At 37.6% G+C, this 27,773-nt stretch overlaps 1 pseudogene; it reads right to left on the bottom strand.

Annotated features, from left to right (window-relative positions):
* Window positions 1-276: 276 nt before the first annotated feature.
* Window positions 277-27,773, bottom strand: part of LOC100024562 (lariat debranching enzyme-like) — a 32,452-nt pseudogene continuing 4,955 nt past the window's right edge.

Raw genomic sequence — 27,773 nt, 5'->3', positions numbered from 1 at the left:
ATGTATTTAATCCAGAATACATAAGAAGTTAAACACAGACACCCCCTTGGAAGAAAATGTTGAAATTTCTTGTGTTGATTCCATTGACAAATATTAGTTTAGGTCCAAGTACAAATATCTAAATTCAGTGTTATCCAGCTACAAAAGGAATTAAATTGCTTGTATATATGACAATTTATTCTGTATAACACAAAGTTCATGTAAAGTCTTTCTTCTTCATTCTAAATTACTGCCATTGTCTGTAGAATAGATAGCTTGATCCCTTCTCTTATTTTTCTATTGTAAGTGGTTTCCATTTCCAGTTTTATCACTTAGTCTTTTCAAGGACTTTTCATTTAAGTTCCTCCCTTCTTCTGAATCCTGATTTTCACTAGATTTCTCTAGTTCATTTGTAGAATTTATGGTGTCATAAGAAGATACTACCATGGAATCTGGTAAGATCCTAATGTCAGAAAAGCTTGTTGAAAAATCAGGAGGGGTATGATCAGGTGAGGACTCCACTGAGAGAGTACTAATGTCACCATGTATACTTGTAATACTATCTTCACCCTCATCATCCTCATCAAGCATTATTTCATCTGGGTTAATTGAGGAAGATAAGACAGAATTATCTGTGTTGTATTCACTTGTTTCTTCTGATCCATTACTGTCCACATCCTTCTCATAGTCTCCATGCAATGAACATTTTTTCTATCACTTGTTGAATTAGATTACTAATATTAGTGAGGCCAAGCTGGGCACAAAATTCTGTGGTCTGAGGACTGATCCTATGAACTAATTCCTTGAGTTTCTGGGGCTTGCTGGGATCATAACATATAGCTGTCACACTGAACTTATATGGAACTTTGAGGTCATGGATCATTTCTTCTAATACCTCTTCCATGGATTCTTCTGTTACACTATAATCCTACTATGCATGGAGGTCATTATTTTCAGGTATATTCCATAAACTTCCTGACACATTTACAAGACTATTAGTAGCCTTTAGAATAATGAGCCATTCAAAGTCATATTCCAAATAGTCTGGTGCATTTGCATCATGGTCTACTTCTATTATCTGTAGGAAGTCTCTGTGGGGTAGACATTTGTCTAAGGCTAAAAATTTGGTTTCTTTTTGTACCTGTCCATCATTGGCTTGATGTTTCATGAAAGCTACAAACTTCACATGAAGGTGTGCAGAGAACCAGTAAGTAGGTAGCAGATGATGTAAAAGTTCTACAGCAGCAGGGCTTCCTAATGTGTTGTTTTCTACTTCTTGTCAAAAGAAGGATTTTGTTTGAAGGAGTTGCTTTTTATTGCCATAATGGTATATACTTCTTGACCAGTCATGAAACAGGAATATATCAATAAGTTTCTTTAGCTGTTTTAATTTGAAGACTTCAATATTTCTCACATGATATATACTTCTTACTGAGTTTTGATCATAAAGGGACCACTCATAATATCCTTTACGGTAGTTAGGAGATTTGAAGATATCAGAGATTCCAGCAATTCTTACACCATGGAATTTAACTACTCCAGCATATCCTAGATAATATATGTTTGGTGCCTCCCAGCCACCGTAGGGTAGCTCCTGCAAGTGATTAGAAGGTGTGTGATTTTCCCCAATGAAGACTGTGAGAACAGGAGCTTTTTTCTCTCCAGAATAATACCTACTATGTGCCAGGCCATGTGCTAAGCACTAGGGACATTGTATCTCAATCCAAAGTAAAACTTTGAGACCCACAAACTACCTAGGTGTTCAAAATGCAAGTCATTACATCTACTCATTCCCCCTTTCCTGGCCAGAAAGGAAGATGGAGGAGAAGGGCATAAATAATTTGATCTGCATCTTGAGGTTAGAGGAAGAAAGGAAAATTGGGAATTTCTAAAGGAGAAAATGGAGGAAGGAGAGGGAGAGGATAAGGAAATGGAAGAGGGAGGGAAGGAAGGGAGAAAAGCAAGAGAAGAAGTCTGGATTCTAATTTTTAAAGACTGAATTTCATCCCTGGCTTTTTGGTCATTCTTCTCCTTCAGGTTTGTTTTTCTTTGTAGGTCATCTTTTGCTTTCTTTGCCTTGTTTTCAAGCTGATCAATTCTGGCTTTCAAGACACTTTTTTTTTAGTTTATGTGCCTCTATTTCCAGATGACTTATTTTCCTTTTTAAATTCTTTCCCCAGTTATCTTCAGCCTCTCTTAATTGTTTTTTTGAATTGTGTTTTGAGTTCTTCCGAAGCCTGAGTCCATTTTGCTGGAGTTTCTGTGTTTTTGCTTGGTGTTCCTTGGTCTTCCTCTGTCCCATTTGCTCTTTGCTCATTACCTGGATAAAAGTTGTCAGTTGTAATTTCTTTTTTCTTTTTCTATTGTTTACTCATATTTTTTCCTTCTTTCTCTCCACTGTCATTGACTTTAATCTTGCTCCTCTGATTATTTGAAGGGGCTTCTTTTCTGCTCTGCTGATTGACTAGATTAGGCTAACAGAATATTAATGAGCCCTAAGATCAGATCTTCCCCAGCTGGCATCAGAAGCTGAAGATGTAGGTGAAGGTGTGGAGGCTGAAGGGAGCTGGGCTTCCCACCCGTTATCAAGGTATTTTGCCACAGTTGCAGCCTTCACCCTGTGATCTGAGTCAGCAAGATTCTTACAGAGGCTCTCAGCACCATCAGTGGCAGATGGGGTGTTGGAGATTTAGCTTCCCTGCCCTCTGAAGGCTTTTTATCTGTCCTATTGATAGACTAGATTAAGCAGGGGGAGCTAGTCTGGGAAGCTGTATATATGTCCTGAGGCCAAAACATTGAGAAGCTGAGACCCAAGATGGAAAGTAGTGGCTGTAACTAGGCTATCCTCCCCTCAGCACTTCTCCTCTAGCTGCAACCCTGCCAGCTGTGGTTAGAGCCCTGAGCCTGGCACAGCTGTGGCAGCAAGGTACTCCCTCTGGGCTGGAGCCCTTGCCCCAAGATTCCAGCAACCACTGGAGACTTATCACAGTAGGTGGTGGAGGAATCCTGGGATCTTTCTTCTTCCCTTTCCTTAAACCTGAGAATTCAGCTTTCTCTGTGTATCTTTTAAGCTGAATGGAGCAGGAGGTTCCCCCAGCTCTGTCTGTATTGGGATTTGGTTTTCTGTCCCCTTAAAGTACTTTGTTGGTCATTAGTGTGGCAGGGTTTTCACAGAGGACTTGGCTTTTGCTGCTTTTAAGTGGTCATCTTGACTCTATCCCTCCTTTGTGGTTTTTTTTTTTATTATATGTGTGGTATGTGTCTTCTGTCATGGCATAAGGAATATGGAACTATGTATTGCATGATAACACTAATATAACCTATATCACACTATTTGACATTTCAAGGAGGTATAAGAAGAGGAGGGGAGAGAATCTGAATCCTAAAATGTCCCAGAACAAATGTAAATATTATTTCTATGGGTAATTTCTAAATATGTCAAAGTTTTAAAAAAGTTATATGCAGAAGATAGGAGCAAGGGGGTGGTAATAAAGTTTAAATGCAAAGAATATTCTCTCACAATAGTCCTGTGTGCATGATCTCAGGATAGGCTGAAACTGGATATTACAAATAATCAAAAGGATTTTAAAGTTATGGTGGGATAAGAGGAAGATTTGGAAAGCTAAAACAACTCTTGGAATTAATGGAACAAAAATAATTGATGGGACAAAAAAGAAGATTAAAAATGTGGGATTATTTAATCTTGTTTTGCTTCTCTTTTCTCTAACAAGGTAAATGGTATTTTATGGAAGAAGGAGAAAATAATGATAGTTGGAATGTTTTAAAAAACATGGTAGATAAAACCACCTGATAAAACAATAATAGTTTAAGAGTTAAAAATTCAAGATGAATGAAGATATGGTAAATGTCCTCATTTGACTGCTGTCGATCAATTCAAGGAAACAAACCCAAATTAGCTATATCCCAGAGTAATAAGAGAACTCTAGCATGTGATTTTTGGGCAACTGTAAGTAATCTTGGAAATATCATGAAGAATTCAAGACTTATTATAGGATTGGAGATAAGCAAATGTCCCAATTTAAGAAAGACTGTTAAAGAAAGGAGGATTCTTCAAATTATACATCAGTAAGTTTGCCATCAATTCCTGACAAAACTCTAAAATACATTATTAAAGGGATAGTTTGTGAAAATTTACAAAAGGAATTGATGATCACCACAAGACAGTATGCATTTAGAAGGAAGGAATCAGGCCACACCAACATCATTTCCATTTTTCACAAGGTTACTAGTCTGGTAGATCAAGGGAATGTTAAAGATATCATGCACCTGGAATTCAGCAAGTCATTTGACAAGTTTTCTCTTGATAATTTTCTCATGAGTACAAAATGGATATTTGGAATACAAAATGAACACACGCGCACATGCACACACACACAGCTAGCAGAGAGTATTAGGCAGAAACATCTGGGAACAGTGGAACAAGCACTAAATCTGATCATGGTTCAGATCTCATCTCTGATGTTTTCCACCATGTGATGTTGGGCAAATTCTTCAACCTCCTTGGGCCTCAGTTTCATCATCTGTAAAATGAAAAGGTTGAGCTAAATGGTCCCTGAGGTCTATTCTAGCTCTATATTTGTAATTCTGTGAATGGTTAGTGCTAAGGCTTGTCAAATTGATAGGAGTTCTTTATAGCAATGCTCCATGCATCTATCCTTGGTGTTACTCTGTTCAACATTTTTATTAAGAACTTGATGACATGCTTCTCAGATCTGTGTATGGCATCAAGCTGGCAGGGATAGCTAACATGTTGCATGACAAAATCAGAATCCAAAAATATACTGACAGGCTAGAACAATGGGCAGAATCTAATAAGAAGAAATTTAGCAGGGATAAATGTAGAGTCCTACATTTTGGTTTGAAAAAATCAAATAAGAAGTAGAAAAGGAGGAGTTATATTTTCAAAACAGGTCATGCAAAAAAATTGGTTTAACTGAAATGGAAATTCTATGAGAGTTACCAGGGTAACATGACATCCATGAAATATAATTCAACATTAGTTCAATTTAATAGAAGAATAGCATTAAGAGAGAGCAAGGATTCTCAATGTCTTTTGGATCTGGATCCGTTGGTGGTCTGGAGAAGCTTATGGATCCTCTCTTGGTTTTGTTGTTGTTTAATCATTTTTCAGTTTTGCCTGACTTTTCATGACCCCTTTGAGGATTTTCTTGGCAAGGATATTGTAGTGGTTTTCCATTTCCTTCTCCAGCTCATTTTATATGTGAGGAAACTGAGGCAAACAGGGTTAAGTGATTTGCCCAGGGTTGCAGAGCTAGTATCTGAGATAAGATTTGAACTTGGGTCTTCTTGACTCTAGGACCAGCACTCTATCCATTGTGCCATCTACCTGCCCATCACTCTTTCCCAAGTAATTTTAAATGTTTTTTTATTTTAATTTTAAAATAAAAGAAGCTAATTACATTGGAACACAGATATAAAATATTTTGAACCAAATTAGTAGATTCCATGGTAATAATCCCATGATAGTCTGATTGTACTTTGTTATATTCAGATCACATCAAGAGCATTCTGTTTAAATCTATGGCAGATTATATAAAAGACTCTGACAATCTCTTCTGATGGTGAGAAGATTGTAAATCATACCAGTTGACGAAACAGAACATTTGACCTGGAGAAGATAAGGAGGATTGGGAAGAAGGAGACCATAATTGCTATTTTCAAGTATTTGGGTTTTGACATATGGATGAGATATTCAAACTGTTCTGCTTAGTCTCAGGGAGCAGAATTAGATGGAGATTAGAAATGGATGGAGGCTATAAGGAAGGAAATTTAGATTAGGTATAAGAAAAAAATGTCCTAACAAATAGGTCTTGATGGAATCATGAGTACTGGAAGACTGTTCGTGGGAAGACATTAATCCATTCTGTCTCTGTGCTGTATGTCTATCATAGTGGTGGATGTCTCTTTCACTAGCAGAGAAACCAGTAGATTCCCATCTAGTCAAGCTCATGAGAGAGCCCAAGGAGGCTCTTATGGGAAAGGATCAAGCTTCCAGCCAACCTTCATGTGATGAATAAAGAACAATAGCAGAGAAGGCAGAATTGGATTAAGCCCAGAATGTTAACATCTGGTTTGGGTTATATGGTTGGTTGATGCTTCTCCTTTCCTGGACCAACATGAGTAGAGAGGTTTGAATAAAATATCTGAACACTTTTTCTGTGAACAGTGGAGCAGAAGTTAGTGAGGGTGAAATTGAAATGGTTGTCATTTCTGAAAGGCATGTTTGCTGTTTACATGTTGTTAAAATTCATCTAATTCCTTTAAATGCCTCTTCAGGCTATTCATAGAAGCTTGAGTTATTAGTAACACAGAGTAGGTATACAATGCATGGGAGAAGTTTCCCAAGTAGGCTCTATCCATAATCCCATTGGATAGTAGGCATCCATACCCTAAACCAATGAGAGAAAGCGAACCACCCCCAAGGATAGAGAATTAAGGGAAGAGAGGTAGCCAGTTTTCCAAGAGCCAAAGAGAGCTTAGGCTAGCCTTAAACTGCCCTCTGGTGTTGGTTGGTTTATATGTCAAATGGAGCATATTTGTGTCAAACTAACCCAAAGGGGAACAGGAACACTCATAATGAGTATAAGTCAGTTACCAACAATGACCTGCCTGCAATAAGGTATCATCAAAAAACAAAACAAAAAAACATGATAGCATAGTGGATAGAGTGTCATGCTTGGAATTGGGAGAATTTGATTTCAGACACTTCCTTACTGTGTGATAGTGGGTAAGTCACTTAACACCAATCACCTAGCCCTTACTGAGCTTCTGCCTTAGAATCCACATGGGAAGAAAAGATTTAAATAAAACAAAATGAATCACGGGTGCTTGTAGAGGAGATAACCCAGACACATACCAAGAGTGAGATAACAGATGGATTGGGTACTGAATGTGACCTTGGTAATCTCTCAAGATGTCAAAAGAATTAGCAGAAGAAGGTAGGTTCTTGGCATGTTAAGGAACTCCAGTATTGGGGAGTTTGGAGAAGACATGAATTACACAAGATGAGTAGATGCAAGTGAGTTGCCTTCTGAATCAGAGAAAGAACCAGCTTAGGTTAATTAAGTCATAACTATCAAATTAAAAGTAAAAATTTTGTGATTCACAAAGAGCTTTACTCCTTGCCATCTGACACTGAGTAGCTGTGGCATCTTGCAAAAGTCTTTAAACCTACTCAAGTCTCAATTTCCTATCTCTAAAGTCACTAGATAGCTATTTTGTGTATTTCCGTTTTACAGATGATGAAACTGAGATCCAGAGGCAGTAAGTGACTGGCTCCCAGTCACCAAGCTAGTGAATATAAGGGCCAGGATTCTTTCTGCCATATCACACTTCCCTTATTTACCATGTGTCAGCCATGGTACTAGAGCCTAAAAATGAGCTACTTAGATAAACAAATGGTTAGTCATCAGTCACTTGAAAGAAAAACAGAACAAAATAATCCTGTATGGCTATTTAGAAAAATTGTGATGCTGTTGAAATGAATTGTCATGTCCCAAATGGTATTTTTTTTCAAAAATGGAAGAATGGGGAAGTCAAGGAAGAACATAGTGTAAACTAAGATTCAGGCAAAGCAAAATTAATTTTCGCAACACTTTGAATGAAACTCTAAAGCTTGTAATAAAAGATCTTTTAAACATACACATGGATTGAGCCAAAGAAACAATCAGTTTTCCATCTTGATTGTATATGAAAGGCATGCTCATCAATTATAAGATTTCAAGGAATTATTTGCTTCAGTTTGGACTAAGGAGTTATGTTGAGGAGTTTCCCCATTGCCTGCCTGCTTTTTAAGACCAAGAATTCAGTCATTAGAGCAGCAGTGATAATTGTACAGGATACCCAGTGGTCCCCATTCGACGTAGATGGCAGCCCCAAGACTAGGTAGCAGCCACCTGGGAGCTTTGAAGGTGCTCAAGGGTGAAATTGTGTAACTGTTGGCCAGCATGAGCAACTTGCTATTACAGATGGCCACTCTACTGAAATATTGAGATGTGAACTGACTGCCAATGGGAGAAGGATTCCAGAGATGACTGAACATGACTGAATGTGAGTCGACTTCTAATGGTAACAGTAATGATAAAGGAAAACTCATGGAAACAAAAGTAGGTTGGGTGGGGGGAGTGTTTTAGTAAGGGTTAGTGCATTCTTTATATTTTAGTCCCTAGTAACCATGTATGTATGGCATATAGTAGGTACTTAATAAATATTTTTGGTTGATTGATTAGTTTTTGCAAAGGGAAATCAGACCCAACCAATCTATTAGAATTTATTAGAAGTAATATAAGATATATGCTTGTTCATAAAAGAAAACCAATGGATTGCATTTACTTAGGTGTTTAAATAGTTTTTTATAAGATTTCATATTAAAAAAAATTTTTTTACAGTGACTCATGGAGAGAGGTAGGCAGCACAATAGATAGCATGCCAGACCTAGAGTTAGGAGGTGCTGTGTTCAAATCTGTCCGCAGACATTTCCTAGCTATGTGATCCTGAGCAAGTCATTTAACCCAAGTTGCCTATTTTTTTTTTTTTTTAAAAGCAAGTTGAATTATAGTTTTATTCAAGTCATACAGATGAAAACTAGACACTGGAGAAGCATGTTAATTTGTTAAAATCATGTTAGATTCTTGAAACTTTTTTTTTTTTTTAAATATATTTTATTTGATCATTTCCAAGCATTATTCGTTAAAGACATAGATCATTTTCTTTTCCTCCCCCCCACCCCCCATAGCCGACGCGTAAGTCCACTGGGCATTAGATGTTTTCTTGATTTGAACCCATTGCTTTGTTGATAGTATTTGCATTAGAGTGTTCATTTAAAGTCTATCCTCTGTCATGTCCCCTCAACCTCTGTATTCAGGCAGTTGCTTTTTCTCGGTGTTTCCACTCCCATAGTTTATCCTTTGCTTATGAATGGTGTTTTTTTTTTCTCCTGGATCCCTGAAAGTTGTTCAGGGACATTACACCGCCCCTAATGGAGAAGTCCATTACGTTCGATTATACCACAGTGTATTAGTCTCTGTGTACAATGTTCTCCTGGTTCTGCTCCTCTCGCTCTGCATCACTTCCTGGAGGTTGTTCCAGTCTCCATGGAACTTCTCCACTTTATTATTCCTTTGAGCACAATAGTATTCCATCACCAACATATACCACAGTTTGTTCAGCCATTCCCCAATTGATGGGCATCCCCTCGTTTTCCAGTTTTGGGCCACCACAAAGAGCGCAGCTATGAATATTTTTGTACAAGTCTTTGTGTCCATTGTCTCTTTGGGGTACAGACCCAGCAGTGCTATGGCTGGGTCAAAGGGTAGATATTCTTTTGTCGCCCTTTGGGCATAGTTCCAAATTGCCCTCCAGAATGGTTGGATCAGTTCACAACTCCACCAGCAATGAATTAATGTCCCTACTTTGCCACATCCCCTCCAGCATTCATTACTTTCCTCTGCTGTTATGTTAGCCAATCTGCTAGGTGTGAGGTGATACCTCAGAGTTGTTTTGATTTGCATCTCTCTGATTATAAGAGATGTGGAACACTTCTTCATGTGCTTGTTAATAGTTTTGATTTCTTTATCTGAGAACTGCCTATCCATTTCCCTTGCCCATTTATCAATTGGAGAATGGCTTGATTTTTTGTACAATTGATTTAGCTCATTATAAATATGAGTAATTAAACCTTTGTCAGAGGTTTCTATGAAGATTTTTTCCCAATTTGTTGTTTCCCTTCTGATTTTAGTTATACTGGTTTTGTTTGTACAAAAGCTTTTTAGTTTGATGTAGTCAAAATTATTTATTTTACATTTTGTGATTCTTTCTATATCTTGCTTGGTTTTAAAGCCTTTCCCCTCCCAAAGGTCTGACATGTATACTATTCTGTGTTTACCCAATTTACTTATGGTTTCCTTCTTTATGTTTAAGTCACTCACCCATTTTGAATTTATCTTGGTGTAGGGTGTGAGGTGTTGATCTATTCCTAGTCTCTCCCACACTGTCTTCCAATTTTCCCAGCAGTTTTTATCGAATAGTGGATTTTTGTCCCAAAAGCTGGGATCTTTGGGTTTATCGTAGACTGTCTTGCTGAGGTCGTTTTCCCCCAGTCTATTCCACTGATCTTCCTTTCTGTTTCTTAGCCAGTACCAAATTGTTTTGATGACTGCTGCTTTGTAATATAGTTTGAGGTCTGGGACTGCAAGGCCCCCATCATATGTGTTTTTTTTCATTATTTCCCTGGATATCCTTGATCTTTTGTTCTTCCAAATGAACTTTGTTATGGTTTTTTCTAAATCAGTGAAGAAGTATTTTGGTAGTTCAATGGGTATGGCACTAAATAGATAAATAAGTTTGGGTAGGATGGTCATTTTTATTATATTGGCTCGTCCTATCCATGAGCAGTTAATGTTTTTCCAATTGTTCAAGTCTAGTTTTAGTTGTGTGGCGAGTGTTTTGTAGTTGTGTTCATATAGTTCCTGTGTTTGTCTCGGGAGATAGATTCCTAGGTATTTTATTTTGTCTAAGGTGATTTTGAATGGGATTTCTCTTTCTAGTTCTTGCTGCTGAGCTGTGTTGGAGATATATAGAAAAGCTGATGATTTATGTGGGTTTATTTTGTATCCTGCAACTTTGCTAAAGTTGTTGATTATTTCAATTAGCTTTTTGGTTGAATCTCTAGGATTCTTTAAGTAGACCATCATGTCATCCGCAAAGAGTGATAACTTGGTCTCCTCCTTGCCTATTCTGATGCCTTCAATTTCTTTATCTTCTCTAATTGCTACTGCTAGTGTTTCTAGTACAATGTCAAATAGTAGAGGTGATAATGGGCATCCTTGTTTCACTCCTGATCTTATTGGGAATGCATCTAGTTTATCCCCATTGCAGATGATATTAGCTGTTGGTTTTAGATATATACTGTTTATTATTTTTAGGAATGACCCTTCTATTCCTATGCTTTCTAGTGTTTTTAATAGGAATGGGTGTTGTATTTTATCAAAGGCTTTTTCTGCATCTATTGAGATAATCATGTGGTTCTTGCTAGTTTGCTTGTTAAGTTGCCTATTTTTTACCTCTCTTCTGTCATAGAAATAATACTAAGACAGAAGATAAGGGTGGATGTTTTGCCACTAATAAAGAATCACCTTAAGATATCTGAAATGGAGAGGTCTTATGCATGTTCTCTCTACCTCTCCCAAAAGAATGGAAGCCTCTGTGTTTTTTTTCTCTCTCTCTCTTACTTTCTTTCTCTCTTTCTCTCTCTTTCTCTCTTTCTTTCTTTCTTTCTTTCTTTCTTTCTTTCTTTCTTTCTTTCTTTCTTTCTTTCTTTCTTTCTTTCTTTCTCTTTCTCTCTTTCTCTCTTTCTCTCTTTCTCTCTTTCTCTTTCTCTCTCTTTCTCTCTTTCTCTCTTTCTCTCTCTCTTTCTCTCTCTCTTTCTTTCTTTCTTTCTTTCTTTCTTTCTTTCTTTCTTTCTTTCTTTCTTTCTTTCTTTCTTTCTTTCTTTCTTTCTTTCTTTCTTTCTTTCTTTCTTTCTTTCTTTCTTTCTTTCTTTCTTTCTTTCTTTCTTTCTTTCTTTCTTTCTTTCTTTCTTTCTTTCTTTCTTTCTTTCTTTCTTTCTTTCCCTAGCACATAGCACAGCATCTGTCATATAGCAGGTGATTAATAATGTTTGTTAAATTGGATTCAATTAAATAAGAATAATATGACCATGAGAGTATTCTAGGAATTAATGCTAATGAGTGTATATTGTGTGCACAGGTTGCCCCATGATGTCTCTTAGGGATATTAATGTCTTCTTGGGATTAACATGATTATGTCAAATGTGACAAAACTACCAACCCATGGGAATGGGCAAAAAAGTGAGGCTGATAATTTTCACCATTTAATTTTCATACAATTTTAAGTGTAGAGAAATACTTTTAAGTATAAAAAATGGAAAATATAGAATAGTGATTGTAGTATGGTATAGCAGAGAGAGTTTGGGATGATAAGTGATTCACTCATAGGATTCAGAGATGGAAGGGGCCTTAGGGATCATCTAATTTAACTCCTCCTTTTATGAAAGGGGAAACTGAGACCTAGAGACATTTAGTGTCCAAGGTCACATAAGTAATAAGTTTCAGAGAGCCAGAACTCGGGCCCTTTGAATCCAAATCCAATCATTTGGGTCCAGGACCATTTGCGTACTCTAGGACAAATCATTTTTCTGCTCTAAGCCTCCATGTCTCCTCTTTTAAATGGAAAGAATCATACTAGAGAGTCTCCAAGGTCCATTCAAGCATGAAAATATTCTATCAGTCCACTCCTTATCAGACATGACCCAGAAAAGAATCCTTGACTCATGATGGGTTTTTCTCCCAGGACATTGGCTCACTATGTAGCTGTAGTCATAAAGGACAATGACCCACTGGGCACAGACTGGCAGGCATTGTTTGGGACACAGAACTCACTTGTATAAAAACATGGCAAAATGGAATTCTATTGTGCTCTAAGAAATGATGAACAGAATGATCACAAAGACACCTGGAAAGTAGTATGAAGGGATGGCAAAATGAAGTGAGCAGAACCAGGAGAATGTTGAACATAATACCAACAATCATGTACAATGATGGACCATGAATGATTTAAATATTATTAGCAATGCAAGGATCCAGGACTATTCCAAGGGACTCATGACAAAAAAGGCTACCTACTGCTGTAGAAGGAACTGAGCGAGTCTGAATACAGATTGAAACATACCAGTCTTCACTTTATTTCCTTGATGAATCTTTCTCTAGTATAAACAATATGTATCTTCTTTTACAATATGACAAACATGGAATTATTTATTGTAGAATAGTGCATATGCAACCTATATCATATTACCTGTTATCTCTAGAAGAAGAGAGGGTGGGAGAAAGGGAGAGAACCTGGATAGCAAAATGTCAAAAAATAATTTAAAATTGTATCTGCAGTGGCCAATATGGTAGCAAAGGAAAGTGATAAATGTTGGAGGGGATGTGGCCAAATTGGGACACAAATACATTTCTGGAGGAGTTGTGAAGTGGTATAACCCTCCTGGATGGCAATTTGGAACTATGCCCAAAGGACTTTAAAAGACTGTCTGCCATTTGATGCAGCCATGGCACTGCTGGATTTGTACCCCAAGGAGATAATAAGGAAAAAGACTTGTACATAACTTTGTATAGCCATACTCTTTGTGGTGGCAAAAAAAAAAGGAAAATGAGGGGATGCCTTTCAATTGGGGAATGGCTGAACAAATTGTGGTATATATTGGTGATAGAATACTATTGTGCTGAAAGAAATAATGAACTGGAGGAATTCCATGTAAGCTAAAACAACCTTCAGGAATTGATGTAGAGTGAAAGGAGCAGAACCAAGGGAACCTTATACAGAGAGGGATACACTATGGCACAATAGAATGTAACGGATTTCTCTACTAGCAGTGATTCAGGACAATTCTGAGGGACTTATGAGAAAGAATGCTATCCCCATCCAGAGAAAGAACTGTTGGAGTAGAAACACAGAAGAAAAACAACTGCTTGATCAAATGGGTTGATGGGGATATGATTGGGGATATAGACTAAACAATTACCCTAGTACAAATATTAATAATATGGAAATAGGTTTTGATCAATGATACATGTAAAACCCAGGGGAATTGTATGTCAGCTACAGGAGGGGGTTAGGGGAGTGGAGGGAAAGAATATGAATCTTGTAACCATGGAAACATATTCTAAATTAATTAATTAAATAAACCTTTCCAAATTAAAAAAAAAAAGACTTCCTACCCTTTGATCCAGCCATACCACTGCTGGGTTTGTACTCCAAAGAGATAATAAGGAAAATACTTGTACAAAAATATTCATAGCTGTGCTCTTTGTGGTGGCAAAAAAAAAACAACTGGAAAATGAGGGGGTGTCCATTGATTGGGGAATGGCTGAATAATTTGTGGTATATGTTGGTGATGGAATACCATTGTGCTAAAAGGAATAATGAACTGGAGAAATTCCATGTGAACTGGAAAGACCTCCAGGAATTGATGTAGAGTGAAAGGAGCAGAACCAAGAGAACATTGTATACAGAGACGGATACACTGTGGCACAATTGAATGAAATGGACTTCTCTGTTAGTAGCAATGCAATGATCTAGGACAATTCTGAGGGATTTATGAGAAAGAACACTATCCACATCCAGTGAAAGAACTGTGGGAGCAGAAATGCAGGAGAAAAACATATGATTGATCATGTAGTTCAATAGGGATATGATTGGGGTTTTGATATATCATGGAAATAGGCTTTGAACAATGATACATGTAAAACCCAATAGAACTGCTTGTCAGCTTCGAGAGAAGGGAAGAAAGAACAGGGAGGGTGGTATCATGAATCATGTAACCATGGGAAAATATTGTAAATAAAAAATATTTTAAAGAAAAAATTGTGTCTGCATATAATTGGGGGTGGGAAGAAGTGTGGCAACTCACCCAAGGAATACTGGGTGTCTTTCTTTGGTCATACCTCAAGATGGGCACAGCAAAACTAGAGAAGGGTTTAGGAGCCTTTATATGCAAATTGAAAAGAAGACTACAATGGAATACACCAATTCAAATTTTGATTCTTCTACTGCCTTGTTAAGTGACCTTGGGAAATCATGATCCTTCTCCTAACTTTAGTTTTCTCTTCTCTAAAATAACCAGTTTAGATTAGATGATTTTAAAATGATATTTATAAATCTTTGGTGTGCTTTCAATATGAGGCAGATTATAGAAGTTTTCACATTACAAAAAGAGTCTAGGTCTACTTTGGGGAGTTTCTCACAACATTGTTGTTTTCCCCATTCTAAACACAAATAACTTTTCTATGGATGATACTACCTAGTGTCTTGTTACTAGCTTCTCTTGAAATAATGTGGTTATCAAAACCAGAAAGATAAAAGTTGAGAGAGAGAGAGAGAGAGAGAGAGAGAGAGAGAGAGAGAGAGAGAGAGAGAGAGAGAGAGAGAGAGAGAGAGAGAATAGGAAGGAGGAGGGAGGGAAAGAGAGATGAGAGAGAGGAGAATGGAGTGAAGCTTCCAGTGAGCTGATGAGTTGCTTTAGAACTGATGAGTTTAAGATGTGTAGAGGACACCCAGATGGAAAAATCTAGCATATAGTTGCAAACACAGAGCTAGAGATCCTTTTGGTAATGTCAAGAAAGAATTTGATTGGGGCAGCTAGGTTGACTAAGTGGATAGAGACCCAGGTCTGAAGATGTAGAGGTCTTGAGTTCAAATATGACCTCAAGACACTTCCTAGCTATATGACTCTGGGCAAGGTGCTTAATCCCAATTTGCCTAGTCTTTACTACAGTTTTGTTTTGAAACAAATACTTAGTATTGATTCTAAGACAGAAGGCAAGGGTTTAAAAACAAAGGAATAAATTATTTTCAGTGCATTCTCTTTAATAAGGCAGGGAAACATGCATGATGGCTGCTATAGCATTTCTTCCTTTCTCATTTCCCAAATGATTGGTGTTTCCAAAGGAATGACGAGACTGCCAGAATGGCTGCCAGAAATGTAGCCACACATCCTTAGGTCGTAACACTTCTTGCTCTCAAGGTGTCGTGGTTATAGAAGAAACAGAAGCAACAGGGCAATGCAGAGACAAGTCTACCACTGGAGTCACTCTGGCAGCAGAGGGCAGTAACAGATAGGAAGAAGCAGCCCTCAGAAGTGCCTATGGGGGAAAGGTAGGGGAGAAGTGACAGAAAGGACCCATGTGAGTGTATGTGGAGGACTGTTTGTGATATGGGTTCACAGAGATCTTTGAGAGACAGAGAGTTGTTCTCTCCATAAAGGGACTTTTCTAATTCTGCTCGTTCACCTTTCCTTGTTGAACAGTCATTTTCAGTCCTGCCTTTTCACTGCTCTTACCCATAACCAGAAAGCACTCCCTTCTCACCTCTGCCTCTTGGAATCCCCAGTTTTCTTCCAGACTTGGGTTAAGTACAATGTTCTGTATGAAGCCTTTGCTGTTCCTCAGAGCTGCTCCTGCCTTCTCCATTTCCAAGATCACTTTGCATTTGATTTGTAGGAGTTTGCTATATCCTCACCTATATGAAGGCTTTCTCCCTCATTAGAATGGAAACTTTCTGAAGTCAGACTGTTTTGCTATTGTTTTTGCATACCCAGGACCTGGTGCAGCATCTGGCACATAGTAGATGTGGAGTGAAATGTTTGTTGGTCTATTGATTGCTTGAGTGAATGAATGAAAGAGATTATAGAATCTAAAATGTCCAGCTCCAAAAGGAACCCAGATACCTAATGAAGAATTTTTTTATTCTATTGTTTAAAGGACCCTTTGGCTTTTCTTTACTGATCTCTAATGAATCCCACTGCTACTTAAAGCTCACTCCACCTTTAGATAAGTATCATTTATAGGAAGATTTCCCTAATATCTGGGGGTGCTATGAAATCAGATCCAACTGGCTCAAAAAAAACAAACTTAAATTTTTAGTTTAACCATTCATTTTCAGAGACAGCTAGGTAGCATAGTGGACAGGGTGCCAGGCCTGGAATCAGAAAAACTCAAGTTCAAATCTGGCCTCAGACACCAGTTGTGTGACCCTGGGCAAGTCACTTGACCCTGTTTTTCTCAGTTTTCTCATCTGTAAAATGAGCTAGAGAAGGAAATGGCAAACCACTCCAGTATCTCAGTCAATAAAACCCCAAAACTCTCAGAAAGAGTCAGACACAACTGAAACAATTCAACAACAACAAAAAATGCATTTATACCTTGGAAAATGCTTCAAATCAGGGCTTGATTTATCATTTTGTTGATTGTCTAGACTTAAGGAAGTCTTAATACTGGAGGTGAAATTTTAAAATAGATTGATACACGTGGTTAAACATTTATCAGTACACTCTTGCTTATACAAAATTAAAATGTATCTCTGGCCTATTTCTGTTTCCTTGTTCTGCTCTGAGACCAAGTAGAACAATTCTCATTCCTCTTCTATATAACAACCCTATAAATACTTGAAGACAGTTATCTGGTCTTCCCATGGTTATCTCAGCATCCCTACTCACTTCAACCAATTCTCAGCTGCCATCATCTCGGAAACTTTCACCATCCTGATTGCTCTCCTCTATACAATTTTTAGCTTTACAATGCCCTTCCTAAACTGTGATGCTGCGAACTTAACGCAGCTCTCCATATGTGGTCTTATCACCTAGTCCTGAGTAGTTTGCCTCTCTTAATGTCGTCTAAAAGTGTGTGAGCTTTTTCTGTCTTCTGTGTTACTATTGACTCATATGGAGCTTTCAGTATTCTAAACACTAAGTTTTTTTTTCAGCTGAGCTACAGTTTACATATATCTTTCTAATCTTTCATTTGTCAAGCAGATTTTTTGGAACCCAAGTGTAAAATCACAGAATCATAATAGTCTTAGGCCTAGGAGGAGGTTATCAAATACACTGCCCTTATTTTATATATGGGTAAAATAAAGCCCGGAGAATTTATTTTTTAATTAAAACATTTTTATTTGAATTTTTTATTTAATTAATTGATTTAAACTATTTTCCCATGGTTACAAGATTCATGTTTTTTCCCTCCCCTCCCCCCAACTCCCTCCTGTAACCAGCAATCAGTTCCAATTGGTTTTACATGTGTTATTGATTGATATTTGCACTAGGGTGATCATTTAGATTCTATATCCCCAATCATATCCCCATCAACCCATGTGATCAAGCAGTTGTTTTTCTTCTGTGTTTCTACTCCCACAGTTCTTTCTGGATGTGGATAGTGTCTTTCTCATAAGTCCCTCAGAATTGTCCTGGATCCTTGCATTGCTGCTAGCAGAGAAGTCCATTATATTTGATTGTGCCACAGTGTATCCGTCTCTGTATACAATGTTCTCCTGGTTCTGCTCCTCTCGCTCTGCATCACTTCCTGGAGGTCGTTCCAGTTCACATGGAATTCCTCCAGTTCATCATTCCTTTTAGCACAATAGTATTCCATCACCAACATATACCACAATTTGTTCAGCCACTCCCCAATCGAAGGGTAGCCCCTCATTTTCCAATTTTTTTGCCACCTATAAGAGTGCAACTATAAATAAAGCCCAGAGAATTTAAAGAATTCATCCTAGGTCATAGGTGACGGAATTGGTACTAAAATTCAGTCTTCTGACTCCAAGCCCACAACTCAGTCACTGCACTTGACTATCCCAACAACATTTACATCTGTTAGCTTTCATCTTTTTAAAATTGAGTCTACCATTCTAGTTTGTCTAGATTTCTTTGGATATTGCCTCTCACATCCAATGTGTTGGGTAATCCTCAACTTTCTGTCAGTTGCAAACTTGATAAGCATGCTATCTATGCTTTTATTGATGTCATGCATGAGAATGTTTAACACTTTAGTGTTAATACAAATCCATGCGTAACTTCTCTAGAGATTTTGTACCAAGTTGACATGAATTATCTTTGGTTTTGGCCATTCAACCAATTTTGAACCTAACTAACTGCACCTAAATCTCTCTAATAACACAGATAATGTCAAATGTTTTCCTGAATGACATGATAAACATGGAAAAACATATTTCATTCTATCACAAGTATAACCTATTTCATATATTGCCTGCTATCTTAAGGTGGGGAAAGAGGAAGGAAGGAGGGAGATAAGAAAAATCCTAAAATGTCAGAAAATGATTATTAAAAATTGTATCTATAAGGGCAGCTAAGTGGCTCAATAGGTTGGGATACAGGCCTAGGGACAGAAGTCCTGGGTTCAAATATGACCTCAGGCACTTCCTAGCTGTGTGGCCCTGGGCAAGTCACTTAACTCCCATTGCCTAGCTCTTACTACTCTTCTGCCTTGGAACCAATATTTTGTGTTGATTCTAAGACAGAATGTATGGGTCTAAAATTTTTTTATCTACATGTAATCTGTAAAAATACAATAGAAAAACATTTTTGCCAAGATCCTACTAAACTAAATCTTTAGCAACCTTTGAGTTTAGCAACCCTGGTCTGGGGGAATTGGAGGTAGGCTTTGAAATAGCTTAGTTCCTGCATAGCATTTGTTTCATCAAGGTCATGACTTAATGAGATATGAGTGCCTTGCCTCACCTTCTTCTCATTTATGTGCACAAGATCACTCCAGAGTTAGTGATAACACATTTGTGCTTATTTGAGTCTCCTGACATTGTTGGCATGTTCAGATCAATTAGTTATAAACTCCCATTGTGTAGGAGAGAATGGAGGGGAGAAAGAGAGGTTTACAGCTCTTGTAATTTTGATCTCCACTGAAATTTTAAGCTTACACCTCTTGCTTTTGAAGCCTATATCTCTTGAATATCTCCTCCCCCCCCCATTCTTTTTTTTTCAGGACATTTCTCTGATTTACAGGGTTTAGTGAAAACAGAAAAAAGGGAGTCTCCTGAGTGCTTTTACTCTACCATCTTTCCAGAAATTCTTAGTAAATTAAATGCACTGATAACATAGTGTCAGATCGCCTTTGTAATTCCACAAGTATGATGTTTGGGCTCCTTCCAAGCATTAGTCATACCACCAGCTGCCTATCCAATTCCTAAGGCACCACTACCTTTTAAATACCTTCCTATTTGCATGGAAATAAGAATCCATTTGCTTTTTAAAAGCAAGATGAAAACTTAATCATAACATTTAGAGCTGGGAGAAACTTCCAAGAATATCTTGGCCAATCCTCTCATTTCCCAAAGAGGAAATGCATCACAGAGAGAGGGAATAAAATCCTCAAGACAACCCACATAATACATAGCAGAGCTGGGATTTGAACTCAGGTCTTCTGATGTCCAGAATAGTATTCTTTTCACTGCTCAGACTTTCTTCTATGACATAAGAAAGATAGTGCCATTGGTAAGAGAACTAAAAGCTATACCAATTGGTCTCTACCTATTTCTCTAATGGATTTCTTTTGCCATTAGAAGTTATTTAATGAATTTTTGGACATGAAGAAAGTAGGAGAAAGGAGAAGAAAAGAAGAAATCTTCTTCCTTTCAGACACTGGGGGGAAAAAAACTCTACCTCTCTCCAAGGCTTTCCTTGTGTAGAGGAGAAATCTCAGTGCTATAGGATGATCCTATGCATTAGATTTACCCCTGATTGTAAAAGAGAATAATTTGTATTAATAAATACATTTATTAAGCAGAGAACAGCTCTCTACTGGGAGGACTGGCTGGTGGTCACATAGTTTGAGGAAAATAAGTAGAGAAATTAATACATAAAACTTCAACTGATCCTGAGTGAGGGATTTCAAAGTTTTGATAATGTTTTAAAGGGAATAGGGAATGGAATAGTGAGGTGATATTTTGCATTTTGGACCTGGGCTGAACTAAATGTGTCAAGAGCTGGGAAGCCTTGTAGAGAGCCTGGGATGGAAGTGGAGGGATACAGAAAGGGAGGTGAGAGTAAGATATAGGGAAAAAAGGTTCTTTTATAATAATAATATATAATAGTAATACAATTCTGAAATAATAAGCAAGATGATTTCAGAAAAAGCTGGAAAGATCTACATGAACTGATGCAGAGTGAAATAAGCAGAACCAGGAGAACATTGGACAAGTAACAGCAATATTGTACGATGATCAGCTGTAAAAGCTTGGCTCTTCTCAGAAATGCAATAATGTGGGACAATTCTGAAAGACTTATGGCAGGGAATGCTATCCACCTCCAGAGAAATGATTGTTGGAGATAGATGCAGATAAAATCACACTATCTTTCTCATCAGTGAATTTATGGTTTTATTTTAGGATTTTGGTTTTGTATGAGGGTGCTCTTACAACAACGAGCAATTAGGAAGTATGTTTTGCATGATAAGAAAAATAAAACAAAGGTCTTCAAACATATGGACTCAGGACTGAATTCTCTGCACAAGGAATCAGAAGAGTGTATTTATGATAGATATGAACATACATATTGTCTACTTCTGAGGAAGTAGAGAAGAGCAATCCCACCATTGATAAGGCAACATTTCCCCCAGAGAGACCATAACTCAAATGTTATTGATGTTCTTTTATTTGTTTAACTTCTACTTTTATTTTTTATTTTTAAATATTTTTCCATGTTTACATGATTTATTTTCTTTCCCTTCTCTCTTCCCTCCCTTCCCAGAGCCAACAAGCAATTCTACTGGTGGTACAAATGTTATCACTTTATATATAGGAAATCAGCCTTCTTAAATGCCCTATGGGTGATGTCCAAAGGACATCTTTCACCAACTAACCAGAATAAAAATGCAATCATAGCCACCAAAATTATTGAAGTTCCCTTAAAAAAAAAACAAACAAACAGAAACAAGTTTAGTACTGTTAGCAGGAAGGAAATTGCCCTTTAAAATGTAATAAAATAGTCAAGACTGTACTTAATCTTTCCAAAGCTATAGCACAATAGATAACCCAATCCAAGCAAGAGTCTCCATATGGAGAAAAGAGATGTATTGACATTCCTTTAAAGGAGGAACATTTGGGGACATTTAGCTAACCTCTGCTGGTTCTTTTCTTTGTTTAATCCATCAGAAAATGGAGCAGTCTTAGATTTAACTCTGAAAGAATCCAAAACCAATGTCAAATGACTGTTCCAGGAAAGTGTAGCTGTAAAAAAGGCTGGGTCTGGAGTGAGAAGAGACCTGGGTTCAAATCCTACCTCTGACGCTTAATATCTAGACAAATACATGTAAGTCACATTATGGATATTGGCTTCAGTTTTCTCATATGTAGTGTCAGGATGTAAAACTGTTTTGTTTTTTTCAAAAAGGGCCAGAATCTGTAAAAGTGCTAGGATGAAGTAATATTTGTAAAGTACTTTGTAAAACTAAATGGAAATGTCAGCTATTGCTTTTATACAAGCATCATTTTAGAGCCAGAAGAACCTGAGTCCCCCTAGAACAATTTTCATTTACATATGAGGAAACTGAGGCCCAGAGACTGTAAATGATTGATACAATGTCACCTAACCTACAAGAGGCATCTCTGGGATCTGAACTCAAGTCCCTTGACTTTAAATTCCATACTCTTTTGACTGTATTATATGCCTCCAGATAAGGACTTTTCTAAGAAAAAAGCATATACAGGTATCCTTTCCACATCTCAGAGTTATGGTGCCTCTGCAATTTAGATAAGCCATGTGAAATTCTTTGGCCCACCCTTTGTACCACAGAAGAAATATGATATTTTTTCTTTTTCTCTTATGGTGTAAAGATTAAAATTTAGGGAAACTGAGGCTGGTAGAAATTAGTTTCTCTCTTCAAGGAGTATTGTATTTTATATATAGTAAAATAAATTACATTATATATATATATATATATATATGCTGAGTTTCTAAAGATTTCCTATGTAATATGTTAGCCTTCATGCATTGTCTGTAGCTTCTGAAAAACTCCCCCTAAATTCCCATTTAATTTCTTATGCCAACTGTAAAGATTAAAATTAATATCCAGTAGTATAAGTATTATATTTAATAACATATTAAATATTTATCTTGAAGTCTAAGGAAGTAAGGCTAGCAAAAACTAAAAGCCACTCCTCCCTCTTCCACCATGGAACTTGCAAGACCCCATGGGCGAAAAAAAAAACCCCTCAAAACTCCCCCTAGGTAAGGAGATTCACAAACAGGAAGAGGAAAAGGGGATTATGGGAAATGTAGTCTCTAGGGTTCAAGATTCTAAATCAATACACAACCCATGATATATTGAAACCTTGTTGAGAAAAGTCATAATGTGGAAAGGATATCTGTATTATCCCTAGTTGAGAAAATCTTCAAGGAAGAAGGCAGATTTGAGTAGATCAGAAAAAGATGAATAGACTTTCGTTAAGACAGCAATCAAGAAGATTGTGATGAGATTCAGAGACCAGCATAGACAAATCACTATCTCTCTCAAAGCTTTGCTATCTTCTTCTCTAAAATGAGGATGCTGAACAAGATGGCGTCAGAGATCTCTTCTAGCTCTAACAGTCTTTCATCTCATCAAGTCAGATGGTATATTCAGGCAGCCTTAGACACTGACATTATTTCCTCTCCTTTTTTAGGGGATACATTTGCTGTCCTCAAACAAACACCATTAGCTAGATCCACAGCATTAGAAAGGTCATTCCTGATTTGTTGATCATTCCTTCTTTAAGAAAGAGAAGTTACTAATTGTGTTATCTCTCTAAACCTTGTGTGAGAAGCAGCATGAGACTATAGGTAAGAAGGCCAGCCTTGGTGTCTGAATGACATGGGTTTGAAGTCTTACTTTGTGCTTGTTAAAGTAACCTTGGACAAAACATTAATCTCCCATTGCCTAGAGTTACATATGGAGGAAATATCCACACCTGAATTCTCTTACACCAATAAAAGAAAAATTCCAGAGCCTCTCTCCAGTACCCCCAACCACAAATTTTGAACTAGAATCCAAATTTGCTCTGTAGGGTAAGCTCTTCTTGGCAAGATCTTTTTTGTATCACCTAGAACAGAACTTGGTACTCTAAATATCATCTGACCAAGACAAAATATTGATGATTTATCTCTTTATTATTCATAGATTTTGAATTCAGCCTAAAATCACCTTGGATTTTGTGGCTCCCACAGGTGTCTTTTTTTTTAAACCCTTACTTTAGAATCAATACCGTGTACTGGTTCGAAGGTAGAAGAGAATAAGCGCTAGGCAATTAGGGTTAAATGACTTGTCCTGGGTGTGGAGAAGAGAGAAATTACAAGAAAAATACAACAAGACAAAAAGCTGGAGATTGATCATCTATTAATCAAAGGAAGATTCTATTTGGAATGTGACTGAGAAACAGTTGGAGGCAAGAGCCAACTGCTGATGGTTTTGAGGGCTTTGGGGACTGATGGTGGTAACTTTGAAGGAAGAAGCTGGGTTTATCTCTGGGACTTGGGATAATCAAGTTGGAGGTGGTCTGGCTGATTTGAAAGCAGAAGAAGAAGGACAATAGTCCATATATCTCTCTCTGACTAGCTCTGTAACTGAATTGCCATTTCTATCAGTATCCTCCAACCTAAGACTCACTGTAGATGATAGGGAAACCACCACCCTTCTTACCTTATCCTCTATCTTTCCTGTTTTCCTCAATAAACCCTTACTTGAGATAAAGAAGAGAAAGGAGTATTTCCTTTGAAACATCATAGCTCACCCTGAATGATTTAGAAAGAGGCTGAAGAAAAAGGGGAAAGGGGAAACTGAAGAGAAGAAGAGGGGAGGAAGGAAAATTGGAAGAGGAAGAAAGGGAGGAAGGGTAGGCAAAAGAAGATCACTACCTGATCTATTAGTTATCTAGTATCCATCAAATATACCCTCCAAATATCATCTATTACAAGGGTCGCATAGGAAATATCTGAGGGCATATTTGAAACCAGGACCTTCTGTCTCCAGGCTTAGCTCTCTATTATCTAAGTCACCTTGCTGCCCCATATCCCCCAATGTCTTGCTGATACATGCTGAGCTTGCAACCTACCAACACTTCCTGGTCTTTTTCATACAAATTATACAGAGCTAAACCTCCATGTCTTGTGCCCATAAAGTTGATGTTTTGAACCTTATGCATAGAGTAAAGCAGGCCTTGTTTCAGCCTTTTCTTCTCTATGAAGGACTATTTTGCCTGAATGATGCTTTCCTTAGGAACACAGCATTCTATTGTAAAAAGCCCCAGATTTCTGCCATAAACATTTCATCATCCTCTATTCAACTTGGTTGAACATTTTCCAAATCATCTCTTCTTATGGCTTGGTCTTCATTTTTGGGAACTCTCCAATGGTCACTGAGTTTCCAAGTCAAAAGTATAACTCAGAATCAACTTCTATAAGGAGTGCTTCCCATCCTATTAAACCAAACACCAGATGTCCAGATTTTCTGACTGTTTCAAGTTGGGTAGTATTCAGCATCACTCAAATGGAATGGACCATCTATCCATGTTGGAGAATCAGTTTTGTTGCAAAAGAATGTCATGGTAGCATCTTCTAGTACAATTCTTCTTCTTCTAATTACTCCTAACTTGTCTAGATCCTGTAACTCTGCAACAAAGACATGTATAAGAGAGGGAATGGGGGACATTTGAGTGTCTCAGTGGATTGAGAGCCACATCTATAGATGGGAGGTCCCAGGTTCAAATTTGGTCTCAGACACATCCCCACACACTTCCAATACATAGTATTGGTTCTAAGGTGGAAGATAAGGATTATTAAAAAAAGAAAGGGAATGACATACAATGGATGAAGTACAGGACTTGGGGACCCAAAGGCCACCTGAATGTAGACTATACTTCCCACTCTTAATTGGCTATATGATTATGAGCTAATCACTTAACCATTGTGAGTGATCATTTTCAACCTATGTAAAATGGGCAAATGTTCCCTCTACACTTTATCAGAATGTAACAAAGAAAGTGCTTTGGAGACTTCTGGGGTGGAGCCAAGATGGAGGAGTAACTAGGGCAGCAGTTCAACATTTCACCATGAAAATCCTCTCCAACCAAGAGTAAAATATTGCCACAAAATGAATATAGGAGTGAAGGAATCAACAAAGAGACAGAGTGAAACAACCCTCAAAATAAGAGTAATCCAAAAGGTGGGCAGAGACCATCTGGGGAACTGGGATGAGAGGAGAGCAGAGCTATCAGGAGGCATAGCAATGAATGAGGAGCAAACCAAGAGCTAGCCACACCCACACACCCACACATCTGCTCTCACAGGTTCCAAGCTTAATCCCAAACTAAACCAGACCCAGAGATTCTGTAGTGGCAAGTAGTGGTCCAAGCCAACTCACAGCCCTTGAACTTTTTAATCTGTGGAGAAATCCAGAGTCCTAGCCCAAGGAAATCTAGGCTGAAGGGAGCCAATCCACATGGACGCAGAGCAAAGCCAGGAATCCCAGTCTGGGTTTGGGATGAGTACATAATCCACAATTTGGGGTGAGGACACAATTCTCAGGGGGAGCCTCCCTGGGATTTTTTCCCCAAAACTAAGGGTAGAGTTCCAGGACAGAGCAATCAAGGGTGTGCCTGATTAAATCAAGAACACTCAAACATTAAAAAAAATTTAAACCCAAGCCTGGGCCTAGAATTTGATCAGTACCTGACCTGATCAAGTTCAGACTGAGATCAAAAGCTTACCCTCAAGTCTGAGGAAAGTCTTTAAGCTATCAGCATCTCAAGGGTCAATTACATCAGCACAGGGAGGGGACTCTCAGAGCTCTTAGCCCTCAGACCATCTGGTAAACTAGCAACACCCAGAAAATAAGATAAAAACAGCATCAAGGAAGGACTGAAGTTTAAGAGGGTACCCCAACTTCCCAGAAAACAGAGCCTACCTATAATTAAATAGGGAAAATGAGCAAAAAACCAAAAAAGCACCTAACCAGACTTATTATGGAGACAAAGAGCAAGGTGCAGACACACAAGGGGGTCATGAAAGCAAAGGAAACACACACGAAGTCCAAAGAAAAATATGGAATGGACACAGAGTCTGGAAGAGCTCAATAAAAAGACTTCAAAAACCAATTAAGAGAGGTAGAGGAAAAGTGGGGAAGAGAAATGTAATTGATACAAGAAGAAAAAAAGTTATACAAGAAGAAATGTAAATGATGCAAGAAAAATGAAGAAATGGGCCAATTGAAAAAAAGGAGAATCAAAAACTGACAGAGGAAAACGAGGCCTTAAAAATCAGAACTGGACATCTAGAAACTAATGATTTCATGAGAAATAAAGAAACAATAAACCAGAATCAAAGGAATAAAGCAAAACAGGAAAACATGAAATATCTTATTGAAAGAACAACTGACCTAGAAAATAGATCTAGAAGAGACAATCTGAGAATTATTGGACTATCTGAAAGTCATGATGATGAAAAAACCTTGGATATCATATTATAAGAAATTATCAAAAGTAACTGCCCAGAGATCCTTGAACAAGAAAATAAAATTAAAATTGGAAGAGTTTGTAGATTGCTTCCAGAAAGAAATCCTCAACTGACAACTCCCAGGAATGTAATAGCTAAATTCAAAAGCCATCAAGTCAATGAAAAAAATACTTCAAACAGCCAGAAAGAAACCATTCAAATACCATGGACCTATAATCAGGGTCACTCAGGATCTACCAGCCTTCATATTAAAGGATCATAAGGCATGGAATATGATAGTCAGGAAGGCAAAAGATTTGGGATTACAACCCAGAGTCATTTATCCAGCAAAATTGAACATATTCTTTCAGGGGAAAAAGTGGTCATTCAATAAGACAGATTTCCAAGCATTCCTGAGGAATAAGCCAGACCTAAACAAAAATTTGAAGGTCAAATATGAGATACAAGAGAAGCCCAGAAAGGTAAATAAGAAAGAGAAAATTTAAAGGACTCATCAAGGTAAAAATGTTTATATGTCTACATGGAAAGAGGATCTCTGTTTTTTTCAAAAAATTACTCTTAGTAGTAGACAAGATAAAAGGAATTTACTCATAAAGAGGGTGAAGAAGTAAGCTGATTATGATAATATGATGTATATGATGATATAGGATGTGATGTGATATAGGATGCAAATGTGATGACATGGAATGCATGTATGATATGATATGTATGCATATTAATGAAATGTAAAAAATCAACCAAGAGCTGAAAGAGAGGGCTGCCCTGAGAAGAAAAAAAGGAAGAGATAGAATGGAATAAATTGTATAACATAAAGAGGTGAGAAAAATTAATACAGAGAGGGGAGGGTAAGGGTGGTGACGGGCAATGCTAAACTTTACTGTCATTGTAACTGGCTCAG

The sequence above is a fragment of the Monodelphis domestica genome, chromosome 7, assembly GCF_027887165.1.
Source record: "Monodelphis domestica isolate mMonDom1 chromosome 7, mMonDom1.pri, whole genome shotgun sequence".
NCBI classification, from domain to species: domain Eukaryota; kingdom Metazoa; phylum Chordata; class Mammalia; order Didelphimorphia; family Didelphidae; genus Monodelphis; species Monodelphis domestica.
This window is presented reverse-complemented; position numbering and strand designations above follow the sequence as displayed.